This window comes from Muntiacus reevesi, chromosome 3, assembly GCF_963930625.1.
Source record: "Muntiacus reevesi chromosome 3, mMunRee1.1, whole genome shotgun sequence".
Lineage (NCBI taxonomy): Eukaryota > Metazoa > Chordata > Mammalia > Artiodactyla > Cervidae > Muntiacus > Muntiacus reevesi.
In genome coordinates, this window is record NC_089251.1 from 78,338,555 (window position 1) to 78,357,118 (window position 18,564).

Genomic DNA, 18,564 nt, shown 5'->3' on the forward strand with positions numbered 1-18,564 from the left:
AGCACATGCAGTTGTTTCCAAATAATCTTTGGGGAGAAACAGAGTAGGGAAGGAGATACTGCCTTTTGATTTTGTACTTCCTTGTACTGTTTCAACTTTTTAACCCTTCTTTTATTTAAAGATTTCGATTAACTACACATTTTTATCTTTTTGGTAAATTAAGTGAAATAGCCCATTGATGGTATGGGAAGAAATACTGGTCTAGAAACAGGGCTTCATTAAATCTATGCCATTTCAGAGTAAAATTTAAAAATTTAAAATTTGAAAAAATGAAAAGTAAACATGTGAAACAAATGCTAGTTATTGCAAGTCCCTTCTCTTAAGTCCATTTGATTTGATTGACTTAAATTTACATAGTAATCCAATAGCATCACCACTGGGAAAATACTTAACGTGTTTCAGAGGTGAACTGCCATGCCTGGTGGCACCATGATGTATTTTTGGGTGGAGGAAAAAAATGTATTGTTTCAAACCTGATAACAGAATTTCTGCCAGAGTGGGATTGGCCTTTAGGAAAATTTACTGTTATCTTCCATAGATATGAGGGGATGCTTCCCTCTGCCTTGCTATACCCACTGGCTGAATCAGAAACCAAAAGAGCTGGAAACTCCTTTTTTTTTTCTTTTTCAGAAGCTGGAACCATGTTAGGTTCCTACAGGCAGCTGAGAAAGGAGGGGGTGAGGTGCTTAGAATAGAGAAAAGCAAGAAAGTTGACCAGAGAGAGGTTTTTGGAGGAATGGTCAAGGGCAACTTTGGAAAGAGGGTGTGTTTTCTTTTTTAAACACGTATTTATTTGCTTGCACCAGGTCATAGTTGTGGCATGCAGGATCTTTGATCTTCGTTGCAGCACTTGGAATCTTTAGTTTGGTGTGAGAGCTCTTAGTTGCAGCATGTGGGATCTAGTTCCCCAGCCAGGGATCAAACCTGTGTGCAGGAGTGTGGAGTCTTTCTTGGACCACCAAGGAAGTCCCTGGAATGAGGGTGTCTGATTTGAAGTTATCCGCTATGCAGCGGTGTCCCCCACAATCACTGTTCCATGTAACTGCTCTTGTATAAGGGTTTTGGGGAAACGAAGGAAAGAAACTAGGGAGGAAAGAAAAGAACAGCCTTAAGAGGTCTGACTCAACTGAGATATTTATTCAGGGGGGTGGAAAAATTCAAACCTAGAGGAAATAATGAAACCTCTTTGAGAGATATTAGGAGTGTTTGGTTTCCCACTGTGTGGACAAGGAGAGTGTAGCCATTTCTTCTAGTAGCATGGCAGAAACTTTCAGTTGTCCCCCAACATCTGTTTTTGCTTTTAACCTAGAACTCCCTTAGTGTCATTACGGCATGAGACAACCCTACTCAAGACTACGTTTGTTTTGCAGCTGGATGAGTCCCATTGACCAGGCTTCTTGCCAATGGAAGACAAACAGAATGTGCAAACATGTAATTTCCATCTTACTCCCTTGATGGAAAATGACTTATCTCTCATCTCCTCTTTTCCTCCTCCCATGACCTAGAATGTGGAAGTAGCAGTAAGTCCATTTGACCACAAAGGTAAGGACAGTGTCTGAGAGTCTTGTCATAGCCTATGATTGCAGAACCTCCCTTTCTAGAGTTTCTGATTCAGTAGGGTTGAGGTGGGGGCATGAGGATCTACAATTCTGACAAGCTCTTGGGTGATGCTGATATTGCTGGTCCAGGGGCCACAGAGGATGGGAGAACAACAAAGCAGGAGCCTGGGTCCCTGATGTTCTTGTGGAGCAGAGTCACCTAAGCCACTGTGTTATGTCTGGACTGTTACCATAAGAGTGGAGTGAACTTCTGCCTTTTTAGAGCCACAGTGTTTTGGAATCGCTCCCTTTTTTAAGCAGTTGAACTTGTATCTTAATACAAATATTATGGGTAAGGGTTATGTTGTATGGCTGGAGGACTTGGGGATACTGGACTCCTGGCTCTTAAGTTCAACATGGGTGATTTTTATTTGGAAAAGTAATAAAACAAAGGTAATTACTTGTTTAATGACATAATGACTTCTTTTATGAGAGTATAACAGGTAGGCAGTGAACTGAAAACATTCTTTCCACATCTGCATCATTGCTTATTTTCTTGCCTTGGGAAAAATCTAAACCTTTGTATGCCCTTGTGTTCTCATTTAAGTAGGGCATGCAGTTTCAGTGCTGTTGTTCAAAGAGGGTTACATTGTCTTAGAAGTCATTGGAAAGTCAAACATTTCCTTTTATGTACTTGTTAACATGAACATAGGTTCAGTTCAGTTCAGTTCAGTCACTCAGTCGTGTCCGACTCTTTGTGACTCCATGGACTGCAGCACCCCAGGCTTCCCTGTCCATCACCAACTCCTGGAGCTTGCTCAAACTCATGCCCATTGAGTTGGTGATGCCATCCAACCATCTCATCCTCTGTCATCCCCTTCTCCTTCTGTCTTCAATCTTTCCCAGCATCAGGGTCTTTTCCAATGAGTCGGTTCTTCACATAACGTGACCACAGTATTGGTAGCAGTAATAATGACCTTTACTGAATGCTTGCTAGGTATCAGGTACTATGTACTCTGTATGCATGATGTCGTTTATTCTTGCAGTGACCCTCTGAGGAAGCATGACTATAATCTCCATTCTGCAGAAGAAATTGAGACTTGTGCTGTCTCTGTGTGTGTGCTTAGCTGATCAGTCGTGTCCAACTCTTTGTTGCCCCATGGACTGCAGCCCGCCAGCCTCCTCTGTCCTTGGAATTTTCCAGGCAAGAATACTGAAGTGGATTGCTGTTCTCTACTCTAGGGGATTTTCTTGACCCAGGGATCAAATGCATGTCTCTTGCAAGGGCTCAAATAACAGGTCAGATTCCATTCCAGGTTTGCCAGACACTAAAGTCCATGAGCTTAACCTTGGCAATATTCTCTCCCTCCCTGACTAAAGACAATTCTCAGATGGCTTTCAGACTCAGTGTATCAGGCCTAACAGTTGTTAGCAATTGGGTTCTAGTTAGTGTGTATATATTTTCAAATGCAGATACTTTATTATTTCTTCTTTGAGCAGTGGCACCTACCTTGCATAGACTGCTCTGGCTTTGGGAAACTGCTGTGGGAACTATTAGGTGGAAGTGAGAAAAGGGCATGGAGCTTAAATAAATGTATATGTATGAATGATTCACTTTGCAGCATAGTAGAGAGTAACACAACATTGTAAGTCAACTATACTCCAATAAAAATAAAAAAAGAATTCACACTTGGGTCTTGATACATTAAAAAAAAAGAAAAAGTGGCAAATGGCTTTGGGCTGCCTGGATTTAAGGCTGTGAGAATTTGTAGCTATGCAAGGTGTGGGATTCCAACACAGTGTTGGGTTTAGTAAGTAATCGCTATGGGGGCAACAGTGAGGGGCCACTTCTGACAACAATTTCAGGCAGGGACCGTGGTAGTCTTACAAATCATATGCCTCTGGAGCAAAACCAGGCTCCAACAAACACAGGCCAGACTGAATGGGAAGCTTTCACCTCCATCAGTACAAATCCATACACTCCTATGGAGGTCCCTCTTGGTTCTGGGATTGTGGCTGCTTCTTAGAATTGATATTCTCTTCTTGATATTCTCCTCAGCCTCCTGTCAGAGCTTCAAAATTTGGCTGTTCTTTTTCCCATTTTTCCTTTAGTCTGTCTGTATCATAGTAAAACAATTACTGAATTAATTAATCAACACTCCATTAATTAATTAATTCCATTCTTACTTCAATGGGATTATTAGGATCAGGCATTGCCAAGAGCAGAGTATATCTTTAACTCTACACAGACCCTAGGGATGAACACATTTTTGCATGATTTCAAAACTGTGAATCATTGCTCCTAAACGTGTTGATTAATCATTTGTGATAAACTGTAGGTCCATAACATCCTGTCCCTGACTTAATTCTATTCTATATATTTCAAGGCCTTGGTGTGGGGATAAGTAAACTTTTTCAGGGCCAGATAGTAAATATTTTTGAGACCATGTGGTCTCTGTTGTACCTATTTAACTTAGGTGTTGCAGTGGGAAAGTAGCCACACACAATGGGTAAACAGATGAACATGGCTGTGTTCCAGTAAAGCTTTATTGTAACAAGTGGGACGGATGTGGCCCATGGGTTATATATTTGCCTACCCCTGATTTAGATGAAGATAACAATTTATTCAGTGAACGTTGAAGAGGACTTACAGCTGCTGAGAAAAGTTAGGGGAGGAGGAAGTAGCTGAATGGACAGAGAAGACTGGCATGCTGCAGTCCTTGGGGTTGCAAAGAGTCAGAGTGACTGAACTGAGCTGAACTGGCCAAACCATGGCTTATAGGACCAAGATTAAAGCCTTGACTTTCTGGCCCTCTACTTCAGATGACAAGATTAAATATGATAGGTACAAAAGATGACCTTGAGTATATAGGATGGGAGTCAACTTGCTGGGAGGGAATTTGCATGAAAAATTCCCGAGTTGCTACTTTGCCTTAAAGCGGGAGGCCTTGCCTGCTAAAACAGATGACCATCGTGGGCTGAAGGTCCAGTCAACCACTGAAGGTTGACTGAGTACAGACCAGTAATGTTCCAGTCCTGCTGGGTTGTCTGTGGGTCATAGCACACCTGGAGTGGGGCTGCAATTTGGATTCCTCATTTTGAGGGTCTAGTGATAAATTAAAGTGCATCTGTTATTTTTTTTTATTTTTAAAAACTGTTTATTTGACTGAGCTGAGTCTTAGTTGCAGCATGGGGGGTCTTTAGTTGTGGCATGTGAACCATTAGTTGTAGCATGTGGGATCTAGTCCCCTGACCAGGAATCAAACAGGGGAATCCCCTACATTGGCAGCGAGGACTCTTAGCCTTTGGACCACCAGGGAAGTGGATCTGAAGAGGGGGACCAAGATTATTAGGGACCAGGACATCATTGTCTATGTGGAATCGTGAACTGAACTGGTTGTCTTTAGTCAGGAAAGGAGTAGGACTTGTATTTGGCTTAAGGGCCATGGCGCTTGCACACAGCAGCCACACAATCAGTACTTGACTGAACAATGTGCAGAGGGGTCACAAGAAGGGACCATCAGGCCTTCATCAGGGATAAAGATGAACTTTCTAGCAGCCAGAGTTGTCTGTCAATGCAATGGTCACTTTGGTTACTTCCAAGCCTATAGAAAGTACCAGGCACCATAGTGTTACTGGGAGGCACTAAAATTTCCCTTTGTAGGAGGGAAACCAAATTTTTTGATATTCTGACAAAATGGGCTTTAAACAAAGATAAAAGTGAGTGAAGCCAGATGGGTGATTTTTATTGTTTGTAAAATCCAATAAAAATATTCTCTGTAGTGTACAGTGTCTTTGGCTGAGCAGGCGTTCAAGTATTGAGGGGAATAATAAATGTTATTTTGAACAAATTGCTTGTATCATTCAATAGGGAAGAGGGAGAGACAATAACGTAAGTACTTGCAGATTTGCCAGGTGGTCAGTGCCACATGGAGTTGTTACCAAGGCCTTTCAAGGATGGAGGACGATTCAGAAATGTGTAACTTTATTAGGGGCTCTAGAAGAATAGTGAAGTCCTCCCTGTTACAGAACAAACTGTCTCTCTTGTCTGTTGTCCTCTGGGTCAACTTGTGGAGCATTTGCTGTGTGGCAAGAATAGGTCCACACATAGTGTATATTGATTTATTTATCTTGCTTACAGCAGCAGTTCTTAACCAACGATGATTTTGCCCTTACAGGGGACATTTGGTAATATCTGGAAACGTTTTGGTCTTCATAACTGAGGGAGGGGGCTGGAATCCAGGGGTTGGAGGCCAGGGGTGGTGTTGTACACCCTGGAATGTACAGGACGGCTCTTCACAACATAGAATTATCTAGGCCCAAATGTTAATAGTGTTGACATTGAGACACCTCGTTTTATTGGGACAGTAGCTGCTAGTATCATACCCCTTTAACAGAGAGAGAAACTCAGACACTGAGTGACTAGTCCAAGGTCCTCCAGAGCTAGAAGACTGGATAATCGCTGTACTGTCTTGCCTGTTTGTTTATTTAGTGATTTTATAATGTGTGTAGCGTCTAGGAAGTGCTGTGTGTGGTTGGTTCTTGGAACCAGCATGGAAACGGGCTGTTTTCATTTTCAATTTTATACTTAAGAGATATAAAAATTCTTAGCAAGTAACTCAGTTCTCTCCTGATGAATTTGTTTAGAAAAGTCAGACCAAAGGCCCTGGGAGGCTCTAGAGGCCTGGGAAGAGAGGGCACAATCCATTTTCCTCATTGTCTACCTCGTTGTCTGCCTCATTCCTCATTGTCATTCCTCATTTTCCTCATTGTCCCACTAAAAGACGGCGGAAAAGTTACCTGCTACCTGTGTAGGTAAGTTCAGGTGATCAGCTCATGAGAGCTGCCAGGGAAACCCTTCCATTTGTGACTTAAGAAATAGATAAAAAAATTTTTTTCCCCCTCCTCGCTGTGGTCCCCAATCCTGACACAAGTCCCTCGCCAGGGATATGAATTTCTTCTAATAAGTAGCTTGTAGCAATAAAGTGTCCTAAGGTGTAGATGTGTTATCTGGAAGGGCTAACCTCAAGTAAGTTTCTACATTTGTTCTAGAGATCCCTCAGGATTCTTAGGAAAAGACAGAGGACAGGGGATTTCAGTAGAGAGAAAAGAAAAAGGAAAAGACAAGCATCATTTACTACAGAGGAAGGGCTCCTATGGCTGGGGCTTTGGAAGGAATGGACATGGAAACTTTGCTTATTGAATTGGTAGGAAACTGCCCCTGTCTTCTTTCTCCATCTTCAGTTCTCTTGCTTCTTCGGCTCCTTCTAGAGGCAGTCTCAGAGACTGTGTATGTGATGCGCACAGAATGTGTGATTGACCTTTGAGACACTGGTACCCAGTGCAGAGCCCGGCATGATTTTATCGATGCATCCATCCAACTGGTCTTTAATGAGTGTTTTGCACAGATCCTGGTTCCTGAATTCCAAAAGCTTAAAATCATGTCTAGGAACCAGGTAAGTAAAATGAAGGCCTCACAGTGTGGAGAGTGCTCAGACCAAAGTGTACACAGTGGGCTCCGGGGGCTTCTAGGTCAGACTTGGGTGGGGAGTGATTAGGGAAGTTCTCCTGGAGTAGAAGTTTCTTGAGTTGATTTTCAAAGGCTCAGATTTAGTTAGCTAGTAAAAGAAGTGATGGAAATTATCTTATCCCAATGGAATAGCATGTTCCAGGGTACAGAAAAGGAAGCCTTGGAAGTGAAAGAGAATTATGAGGTTCAGCCATGTGAGTGTGGGGGAGGGATGGGAATGAGCCAGGGATGTGGGCAGTAGCCACGTCAATAAGAACCTTTGTGTCACACTGAGGGCTTTGAACATGGACCTGAAAGCCACTGAGGGCTGACACTGTGCTTTCAAAAGTGCCCTCTGGCAGCTGCCAGCAGAGTGGGTTGGAGGGGGGCCAGACTGGCAGTAGGAAATGGCTCTGGGAGCTTCTATTACATTTTTGTGCAGAAAAGCCCAAAGCACTGAGTTCATGACTCAACAGGAGCAGTGGCTAGGAAGGGACTGATTTGAGAAATACTGTGAAGTAGGATCTGCATGGTTGGTGAGTGCTTCTCTGTGGATGACAGGAGTGCACTTTCCAACTCCCTCTGAAGTTGGGTGTGGCCTTGTGACTTGCTTTGGCTAGTGAAATATGAATGGAAGTGCGTTTCTGGTGTCTCATCAGAGATTGCGCTGAAATGAGATTGTTGATAAAATTTTTTAATGAAACATTTTAGCAGAATAAGAGATGCAAGTCAGTCAATACCAATGGATATAAACCCTGAATATTCACTGGAAGGACTAATGCTGAAGCTGAAGCTCCAAAACTCTGGCCATCTGATCTGAAGAGCCGGCTCATTGGAAAAGACCCTGATGCTGGGAGAGACTGAGGGTAGGAGGAGAAGGGGGCAACAGGATGAGATGGTTGGATGGCATCACTGACTCAATGGACATGAGTTTGGACAAACTCCAGGAGATAGTGAAGGACAGGGAAGCCTGGTGTGCTGTAGTTCATGGGGTCACAAAGAGTCAGACACGACTTAGAGACTGAACAACATAAAAATAACCCAGGAACAGAGATCTTATGTTTAAATGCTCTGCAACCAAAAGACAAGAATGAAAAAGACCAGCCCTCCTGGATCCATTCATAATCAGAATGAACCCTTGTGGTTTTGTTTTTCTATGGATTTTTTAGCATTTACCTCCTGTATTTGTCTAAATCTTAACTGGAGATACTCTGCAGTACAAAGTCACACACACACACACACACACACACACACATACACACACACACACACATTCTCTCTCCATTCAAGCCAGGATATAATGTTCTAAAAGCTTTTAAAGAGAATAGGACTGGAACTTCCCTGGTGGTCCAGTGACTAAGACTCTGAGTTCGCAGTGCAGGGGGACTGGTTCAATCCCTGTTCATGGAACTAGATCCCACATGTCATAACATAAAGTTCACATGTTACAACTAAAAATTGTGTGTGGTGCAACTAAAGAGCCCTCATGTAGCAATGAAGATTGAAGATCCCAAGTGCCACAACTAAGACTTTGTGCAGCCAAGTAAGTAAATCTATAGAAAAAGAGAGAGACTAAGACAGTTTCACTTGGGTGTGAATCTCCAGTGATGAAGGGGGATATACTGAATGATCAAAGTTGTTGACTTCTAGTGTTTCTTCTCTCCCAGTGGTTCAAGGTGTGGCCCTGCAGTCAACTCTACAGCATTCATGTTCTAGTGAATGAGGACTGACTTCATTTGCATCTTTCCTTTTTTCTCTCCCACATGACTCCCCCCCTCCCCAGTCACTTCATTGCTAACTGGGCTGTTGTGGCAGAGAAAGAAGATCTGGCTGAATCAATTTGACTTACCTGTTCCCCAGAACTGGTGGAAGAGACTAAAAAATGACCTGGAGAACAGTCTCCTGATAGCATTAAAAAAATTCAGATTATCCTCTTCCTCAGCTGGAAAGAGCAATGTGGTGAATTTTGACTTCCTAAGTAGTTATACCGTAAGTTGCAGAAGATGTCATCTTGAACCTACTGCTTGAGAAGTACTATAGAGCTTCTGATGGCCCATAAAATGAGATGAGTCTTCATGGTGCAGGGAGAGGCTGTCTGGGATGCCTGGCTTGGGTAGGAAAGAAAGAAAACAAAGAAAATCTCTCAGTCATGTCTAACTCTTTGTGACCCATGGACTATAGCCTGCCAGGCTCCACTGTCTATGGGATTCTCCAGGCAAGAATACTGGAGTGGGTTGCCATGCCCTTCTCCGGGGGATCTTCCCAATCCAGGAACTGAATCTGCATCTCCTGCATTGGCAGGTGGATTCTTTAACACTAATGCCCTGGGCTTCCTTGTAGGAAGTGGTCTTTGCAAAAATTCTCTTCTGCCCTCCTTTCCTACCAACTGCCAAGATTTAAACTCACCAGCAGACAGAGAGATGAGCTCTGGAAGTCTCATTCATTACCGAGATTCAAAGGTACTAAAATAACCACAAAGAAATGAGATTCCTTCTTCAGATTGCCAGAGGAGGAAGTGAATGATCTGTGACTCAGAGGTATCTCTTTCAGTTAATCATGGCTGACTCTTCACTGCCTGCAATCCCTATTTATCATTATGAAACGAGGAAGAAAAATGATATATGTGACATGGAAGGAAGGGAAATAGGCTACATATTTCTACATAGGGTTGCTGAGACAGGAGTCCTGAGTTTTTAAGATGTAGCACCTACACGCAAAAGGCAGGAATGACAAATGTATCTGAATCATTGGTTAAGAGAGCTGGCCTCGCTTGGCTGGTGGCCATCTGATGCTCTCTGCCCTTTCTCATCTGTTTCACAGGTTCATTGCCTGTAGGGAAACATGCTTAGCTTAGAACCTTGTTCTGGTCTTGCCTAATGTTTGATAAATCACAAGAACCTTGGGATCAGCAGAAGGTAGCTAGCAGAAATCTCTTTTCTGCCCTCTGTCCTGCATCTGAGTTCCCTGGCAAGCTGGCTCCAGTTTGGCTAGGCTAAGACAAGAGTGTTCTTTCCCAACAAGGGGGGAAACAGGGAATGCAGCTCTGAATTTCAAATGAGCAGGATCTCCTGGTCTACCATGTTTACTTCCACAAGTCCTAGAAAAACAAACAAGACAATTGTGCTCATTTCTGGGAGCCCTCATAATACTTGGCAGAAAAATTCTTTCCTGGTGGCCTTGCATGAAAGTATGTATCCTTGGTTCTTTTGACAAGGCATTATTCTGTGTCTTTAAATATAACTGTTATTCTTACAGTTTCGTTGTTGTTGTTATTCAGTTGCTAAGTCATGTCTGCCTCTTTGCAATCCCATGAGCTGTAGCATGCCAGCCTTCCCTGTCCTTCACTATCTTCCAGAGTTTGCTCAAACTCATGCCCTTTGAGTCAGTGATGCTATCCAACCATTTCATCCTCTGTTGACCCCTTCTCCTCCTGCCCTCCATCTTTCCCAGCATCAGCATCTTTTCCAATAAGTCAGCTCTTCACATCAGGTGGGCAAAGTATTGGAGCTTCAGCTTCAGCATCAGTCTTTCCAGTGAACATTCAGGGTTGATTTCGTTTAGAATTGATATAACCTGAGGCAATAATTAAAGAGTATATATGTTTGTGACTTGTGATGCTGACCAGTGGTCCTTCCCTTTGTAACCTGACTCATGGGTGGTGGAGGAGGTTCTCTTTGTGATCTATAGCAGCCATTGCAAGCCTCGTCTTGCCTCCACTGTAGTTCTCCAATGGGTTGATCTCACTCCTTGTGGCTACTGCTATGGTTCATTTACTGCTGTGTTATATGCAGTCGGTCCTCTGGATGCTCAGTTTTCACATCTGCAAATTCAGTCAACTTCAATTTCAACTGCAGTTGGTTGAATCTGTGGATGTGAAGCTTGAGAATATGGAGGCCCAACTATATTCATTGTCTTCCTCCATTTTATGCAAGTGACTTGAGCATCCGTGGATTTGGGCTTCCTTGGGGGCTCCTGGAACCAATTCCCCGTATTTGGGAGGACTGAGGGAGGACTGTGCATCCTTTGTGTAGGGTGGTGGTTTGAGGATTTCAGGATGAATCACCAATGGTAAAGTCCCAATAGAAAAATTGTAAAGATGTCAGTGGAAATGGAAAAGAATCAATAGACTTGGTGACTGAATGGCTTTCAGTCATTTGTGGAACTGGAGTTCTATGTAGGCAAACTAAGGAGGAGTCTAACTGTGTAAGAAAGGTAAGAAGAGAAAATAATGAAAGGGGAGGTCAGAAGAAGAAACTCAGGGGAAGGAGATTATTTGAGGCACGGTGGAAAAGGTGATTTCTGATCTAAAATGGTTGTAGAATTGGTGAGTTAGCAAGGAAGGCAGTCAATTTGGGGGGTCATGTTTGGTAGGCAGTTGGAAATTTTAGAAGGAACTGAGATTCAGAAGTGAAGTGAGTACCAGTGAGATAGGTTTAAAAGTATTTAGTGTTGATATGATAATAGTTAGGTCCAAGGGAGTAGATATGATTGCACAGAGAGAAGTGTGCATGGAAAAGGACATATTGATAGCTTGTGGTGAACGGTGTTGGATTCATGATTTCTGAAGAAGATTTAACTTTGGGAACAGGGACCAAGCTTGATCACTCAAGAGCGTTTGTGTAGCAGAGTTTTTTAAGATATGAAAAGGAATAGTAAAAGCTTCTGACATAGACATCGGAGGGGTGATGGAGAGTGCCCCCCTCGTTAGTGTTAGCAAGGGAGTTATATACTTTTTAAATTAGTTATTACAGTAAATCAAAAGAGTGTCTCAGGATTGTAAAAACCCTACCAGACCCACTCCCATAATATACATTCTAAGATATCAGGATTAGTCAGAAGGTCTTCAGAAAGGAGAAGCTGTCCTCAAGCAGGGTACGTTGCTGTTATATAATCCCCAGTACAGAGTTTAGTGGAGAAGGAGTGGCAACCCATTCCAGTGTTCTCGCCTGAAGAATTCCCATGGACAGAGGATCCTGGTGGGCTACAGTCCATGGGGTGGCGGAGAGTCAGACATGACTAAGCAACTAACACACACACAGTTTAAACTGAGTTGTCTGTTGTATAATCATCAGTTCTGGGCTCAAAGAAAAAAACGTTTTATGTGACTAAGACTAAGGAATGTATAGGGAAAAAAAAGTTTGTCCTTTCCTCCTCCTCGAAAACCCCAGACCCCTTTCTCCTCCTCTGGGAGCCCTGGACTTCTTATCAACCTGCCTAGGAATTGACTCTCTTAATATGAAATATTTACATTTGAAGACTGGGAGGAGAAAGGTGCCTGGGCCATGGAGGCTGAGAAGGGACAGTAGAAAAAGGAGGATGTGAGAACTCAGGGGGGAAAAAAACAGTTTAAGGAGAGGATAGCTAATTAAGTATTGCAGAGGACTCAAATAGGAGGAGGCCTAAGATGACCATAGTGTTTCCACCTAGAAACATATTGGAGATATCTTTTCAGTGAAGTAGTTGATGTGGAAGCATCATTCTTGGGAACTGAGAGGTGAACTAGTGATGGAGAACAGTGAGTAGTAAATGGTATTTGTGTATGATGTTGATGGGTGGAAGGAGAGTTGTTTGATGTGAAGATGCATGGAAAAGTCATCTTTGATGTGTCTGCTAAGCTGTGTCTGACTCCTTTGTGACCCCATGGACTATAGCCTGCCAGGCTCCTCTGTCCATGGGGTTTCCCAGGCAAGAATACTGGAGTGGGTTGCCATTTCCTTCTCCAGGGGATCTTCCTGACCCAGGGACTGAACCCTCAATCTCCTGCATTGGCAGGTGGATTCTTTACCCTTGAACCATATGGGAAGCCCAAAGGCCTCTTACCCCAAGGGATAAAGAAAAGAGGTGAACATTCAAGAGAGGGTGAGGGGCTGCTTAACGTGACAAAAATCTAGGAAGAGGCATAAAGAATGGGAACCTGTAACAAAGTTTAGCCTGTGTACATCAGTAATGAGTTGAATCTTGGAGACAGAGTTTTGGCTGAAGTAGGAAAGAACAGCTCTTTTGTTTTGCCAGGCAAAGGGGGCAACAGCAGGCTAATGCCAAGATTGTGTCCTGACCAGGGGGAGTAGTAAGGATCTTTATGGTAATGGTTCAAAGAGGAGGGAGTGATCAGCTTGTGGACCTTCTTCTGATTGGTTGGTGGTGAGGTGAGTGGGAGTCAGCATCTTTCTGATTCTAACCAGTCTGGTGTCTACTTGCTTGTGGCCAGTGTACAGATAACTTCTTTCACCTGGTGGGGGTTTCAGAATCTGCAAAACAGCTAAAAAATATTGCTATGTATATCCCTTGAGGGGGAACCAGGACCCTGTCCCAAAGCTGCATTATTGGTTTTTGGTTTCTTGACTGCCCTTGTCTGCATATCCCTTCCCTTCCCTGCTTTGAACCTGTCCTTTGGTATTCAGGGAAGGTTCTAGAGGCTGAATGAAACCTGTGTGTGTGTTAATCACTCAGTAGTGTCCAACTCTTTGTGATCCCCTGGACTGTAGCCCACCAGGCTCCTCTGTTCATGGAATCCTTCAGGCAAGAATACTGGTGTGGATGGCCATTCCCTTCTCCAGGGGATCTTCCCAACCCAGGGATTGAATCCAGGTCTCCTGCACTGCAGATTCTTTACCATCTGAGCCCCCAGGGAAACCTGAATGAAGCCTATTTCCTGCAAACAGGAAAGAGTCGAGGGTGGGAGACACAGAAAGACCTGTGCCCAGGAGCCCCACAGGGTCCTACTTGCTTCAAACCAAAGCCTTGGGATTGCTGTTAGCACAGAAGAGAAGTTGGGATTCCGCCTCCCTGCAGACTAGAGAGAGTCCAGAAGAGCAGATGAAGCAATGAAGTTACTTTGGGATGAAACAGGGGGAGGTGAGGGAGAGAACGCTAAGTTTTTCAGTGAAGTAGGAGGCTCAGAAACAAGGGGATGGGGTATTTGAAGATTCGAGTAGGCTGGATTGAAATTGCTGCCATATGGAGCAGGATAGACAGTTAATAAAGATGAATAAAAGGATTAGTGAGCAGCTGAGGCGGAATAACAGAGATTTATAATGGAGCTGGTCAGCTGGCTTTTACAATTTTTGACAGCTTGGGAACAGGAGTGGATAAAATGGATGATTAGATTTGCCCAGGGCTAGGAATTGGCAAGATTAGAGGGACTGTAGTTTGGGATAGATCTGGGAAGAGGACTTCAAGGTGTTTCTTTGTACCTAAAAGTTCAACTTTTTTTTGGGTCAACCCAATATATTTAAAAACATCCCCCAGTATGGGTCACTGAGAGAGGCCTCAGAATCTTGAATAGTAGAGCACAGATGAGCTCACTAGCTCTCTTTCATTTGAAAACTTCTCCAAGAAGGTCTTCCTGGTAGGGTATCTTTCAAAGGTGTGATTTCATGGGAAGGAATGAGGAAAAATGAAGAGCCCTGCTAAGAGGGTTAAGGTAGTATTGAAAATCAGACACATTGAGGACCCTGGAACTGCGGATGGAGTGGGCAGTTCCTTGGCCTGTAATCTCTGTCAAGAATTGCATCATGTAATCCTTTCTTCGAGGCTATGAATTAAACACAGAGGACTCAGATGCGTGCCCCAGGTTGTCTGGTTTGGGAGTGAGAAAATGAACCAGGATTCCAGCTGAGGTTTTTAGGACACCAAAGGGCATGAACCGATCACTGCCCCCACACCATCCTCTTCCTTCAAACTACCGAAGGTTCCAGGAAGAGAAGTCTCTGGTTGGTCCTGAAGAGGTTTTGGACCATTAGACCCACCCTGTCCTCTGCTCATCAGGGTGCAGATTCTCCAACACAGTAAGCGTGGGGAGGAGTGTAGTTGCCCTTCTGTAAAGTGGCCCAGTAACCAGGGAGCTGATTGTTCCTGGTGTGGTGTCAATTCCTCATTTTTTGGGACAATGCTTCTGCAAGTTGGCTTTTCAGCGCTCTTCACATAAGCTTGGCAATTTGTGTCTCAACAGGTTTAAGAATGTTCTCAAGTGTCTCTTGCCTACTTAATTCCACCTTCTATTTGCCTCTTGGTGGAAGCAGAATGGGTTAGAATTTGAGTAAGAGAAGGACATGTTGTTCACTCACCTTCCTGGGGAGATCTGACAGAAGGCGCTCTGCACTGTGTCCCTGGCAGTCACAAAAGGCCTCAGAGAGGGAAAATGTGGTGGCATCTGACAGTGAATGGGCTGAAGATTCTCAAAAAAGATGTATCCTGAGGGACCGCGGGAGCTGAGGAGAGCTGCGTGCACAAGTAGTGTGGGGAACAGGAGCGGGAAGACAAATGTAGGCCCAACGGCTGCAGTTAGAGGCTCGTATGCCTTAGAAAAACAAAGACAGTGCCCCTGGGGCTATGCTCTGCTCAGGCAAGGCAGTGTTTTAGAAGATGAATAGCTGGTCTCCTTTCATTTCTGAGCTTTGTTTTGCTAAGACCCGAGAATGGCGGCAAACAGTGTGAAGGAAAGACTCCTAGCAGCGACTGTTGGTTAGTTTTTTAAGCTTCCTATTGTGGTAAGCAGCCTTTAAAATGGCCCCCAATGATCTCCACCTACTGGTATTCAGGAGTGTGGGCTGGACCTAATGATGTGCTTCTAACAACTCCCCACTTCTTTCTTACACCATTGACTTGTTTTGTTTTTTATCGTATCATTCTCATGAACGTGCTATGATATCTCCTGTCTTAAAAAGGGAATCTTCTCTTGAGTCCACTTTCTCCACCAGCTGTCACTGCATTTCTGTGTCCCTGCTGTAACAAAAATCCTAGAAAGTGATATCCTTCTCTCACTGTCTCTCATTCCTTGCCTCCTGATTTCTCTTCAATCTACTTAGTGGGGCTTTTTCTCAAATCCTTCCATAGAAACGGCCCTTGTCAAAGTTACCTATGAGTTCTGTGTTGTTATACCCCATGGCTCTTATCAGTCTTCATCTTTGCTTGAACTGTTAACAACCTTTGGCACATTTGTTCACTTGTTGCTCTCTGATACACTTTTCCTGCTTGGTTTTCAGTGTACCATCCTCTCCTGGCCATTCTTCCTTGGCTTCCTTTTCTTCTCTCAGATCTCATTATGTGGGGGTTTTTCTCAAGGCTCAGTCCTTGATCCTCCTGTTTTTCTCTCCATATTCAATTCCTTGGTGATCTCATCCAGTCTCACGTCTATGAATGCCATCTACAGGCCAATGGTTCCAAAATTGATATGTCCAGTTCAGATTTTTCTACTCCAGATTCTTATATCCATCTGTCTACTTGGCATCTACACTTGGATGCCTAATTGTCTTCTTAAACTGAATCTATTCAAAACTGAGTTCTTGTTCCCCTGATTGTTGCCAAACTTGTAACAGTTATAGCTTTATCCATCTTAGTTGATAGCAATCCATTATTCCATTACTTAAGCCCAAAAATTAGCATTAGACTCTTCTTCCTCTCACATTCCATTTTAAAGAGTCAGGAAAATTCTGAATCCTGTTGGCGTTATCTTCTTTTTCTTTTTTTTAAATTGAAGTATATTTACAATATTATAAATTTACAATTTTGTGTAAAGATTTACAATATTGTGTTAGTTTCAGGAGTACAGCAAAGTGATCCAGTTACATATGTATTTTTAGATTATTTTCCATTATGGGTTATTATAAGATATTGAATATAATTCCCTGTGCTATGCAGTGTTTATCTGTTTTATGTAGACTATGTTAATCCCAAACTCCTGATTTTTCCCTTCTTCACTCCCTTTCTCCTTTAGTAACTGTAAGTTTGTTTTCTCTGAGTCTGTTTCCGTTTTGTATATAGATCCATTTGTATTTTTTGTTTAGATTTTACATGTGAGTGATATCATAGAATATTTGTCTCTGTCTGGCTTCACTAAGTATAATATTTCCTAGGTCCATTCATGTTGTTGCAAATGGCAATGTTTCATTCTTTTTTATGACTGACTAGTATTCCATTGATTGGAGAAGGAAATGGCAATCCACTCCAGTGTTCTTGCCTGGAGAATCCCAGGGATGGGGGAGCCTAGTGGGCTGCCGTCTATGGGGTCACACAGAGTCAGACATGACTGAAGCGACTTAGCAGCAGCAGCAGTATTCCATTGTGTGTGTATATATATACACACACACACATACACACCCCACATCTTAAGCCAGTTGTCTAATGATGAGCACTTAGGTTGTTTCCATGTCTTGACTATTGTAGATAACTCTGCAATGAATATAGGGGTGCATGTATTTTTTCAAATTATACTTTCATCTGGGGTAGGTACCTAGGAGGGAGATTGCTGGATGATGTGGTACCTCTAGTTTTAGTTTGTTTTTTTTAAAGGACCTCCATACTGCAACACATAGTGTTGCACCAATTTACATTTCCACCAAAAGTGTAGGAGGGTTCCCCTTTTCCCACACCCTCTCTAGCACTGTTATTTGTAGACTTCTTCATGATGGCCGTTCTGACAGGTGTGAGATGAAACCTCATAGTGACTTTGTCTTCTGTTCTCTGATAGTCAGGTTGAGCATCTTTTCATGTGCTTGTTGATTATCTCTATGTCTTTAGAAAAATATATACTTAGGTATTCTGCCCATTCTTTGTTTTTTTTTCCTCTGATATTGAGTTATATGAGCCTACTGGCCTTATCTTTAGGATCTATCCAGAATGTGACCACCTTTCACCAGCTCCTCGGCTTTCACTCTGCTTTCATCTCTTGCGTGGGGCTCCTTGTTTCTACCTCTGTTTCTCTACAGTCCACTTCTGATATGACACCCAGATAGACACTTTGGTGAGACTATGTCACCTCATTCTTAAAATATCCCCAAACTCCCACCTATTTCACATATATGTCCTTTAAGTGGCCTGCATGATCTGATTCCTGTCACTTCTACGATCTTGACTGTGCTACAAAATGCCTCTAAGTGATGGTTTCCTCATCTGAAAAGTGGAGATGAGTATAATTCTTAGTTTAAAAGATTGTTATTAAGATTAAATAATGCATGTAATAGTAAAAAATGGAAATAATTATTACCATTATTAGTAATTTTTAAATAACATTAAGTTTAATGCCCTTAGCTTGGAATATGAGTTCATTTATATCTTTTCCTAGTCTTGCCCTATACTGTATTTCTCATGGTTCTCCCTTCTCTGCTTCTCAGTTTTTTTCCTTGTAAAATTTGTAAAATGGAGTTAAGTTCTGTCCTTGCTCACAGAGATGCACATAAAACTCCTCTTACTGAAGAAGGGGTTGTAAAAATAGAAGATATTATCATCCTGTTCCCATGGACTTAAAATGTTCCTCTTTCTTGTATCTGCATTAATAACAACAAGGAGCTTTTCCTTCAAATGTTTACCTGGGAAACCCTCCCCTACAAAAAACCCATGTCTGTTGCTCTGGCAACATCAAAAAGGGACTCACCCAAAGAAACTGTTTAAGTACTGCCCCTGTGGAGATGGGTACTTGATTTGACAACTTAGAAAACAGCAAAGACCCTTGCTTCTCCTCCTTGTGATACCATTTGTCTTTGTCAATTCTGTTTGATTAATTGATGTGCCAGCAGAAGA

At 42.8% G+C, this 18,564-nt stretch overlaps 1 long non-coding RNA gene across 2 annotated transcripts in view; it reads left to right on the forward strand.

The window, feature by feature from the left end:
• Positions 1 to 18,564, forward strand: part of LOC136162967 (uncharacterized) — a 453,850-nt gene that overhangs the window by 10,882 nt on the left and 424,404 nt on the right. For both annotated transcript variants that reach the window (XR_010662182.1, XR_010662181.1), the window contains exon 3: positions 1,371 to 1,542. This is a non-coding gene — a long non-coding RNA (uncharacterized lncRNA). The remainder of the gene's footprint in view (positions 1 to 1,370; positions 1,543 to 18,564) is intronic.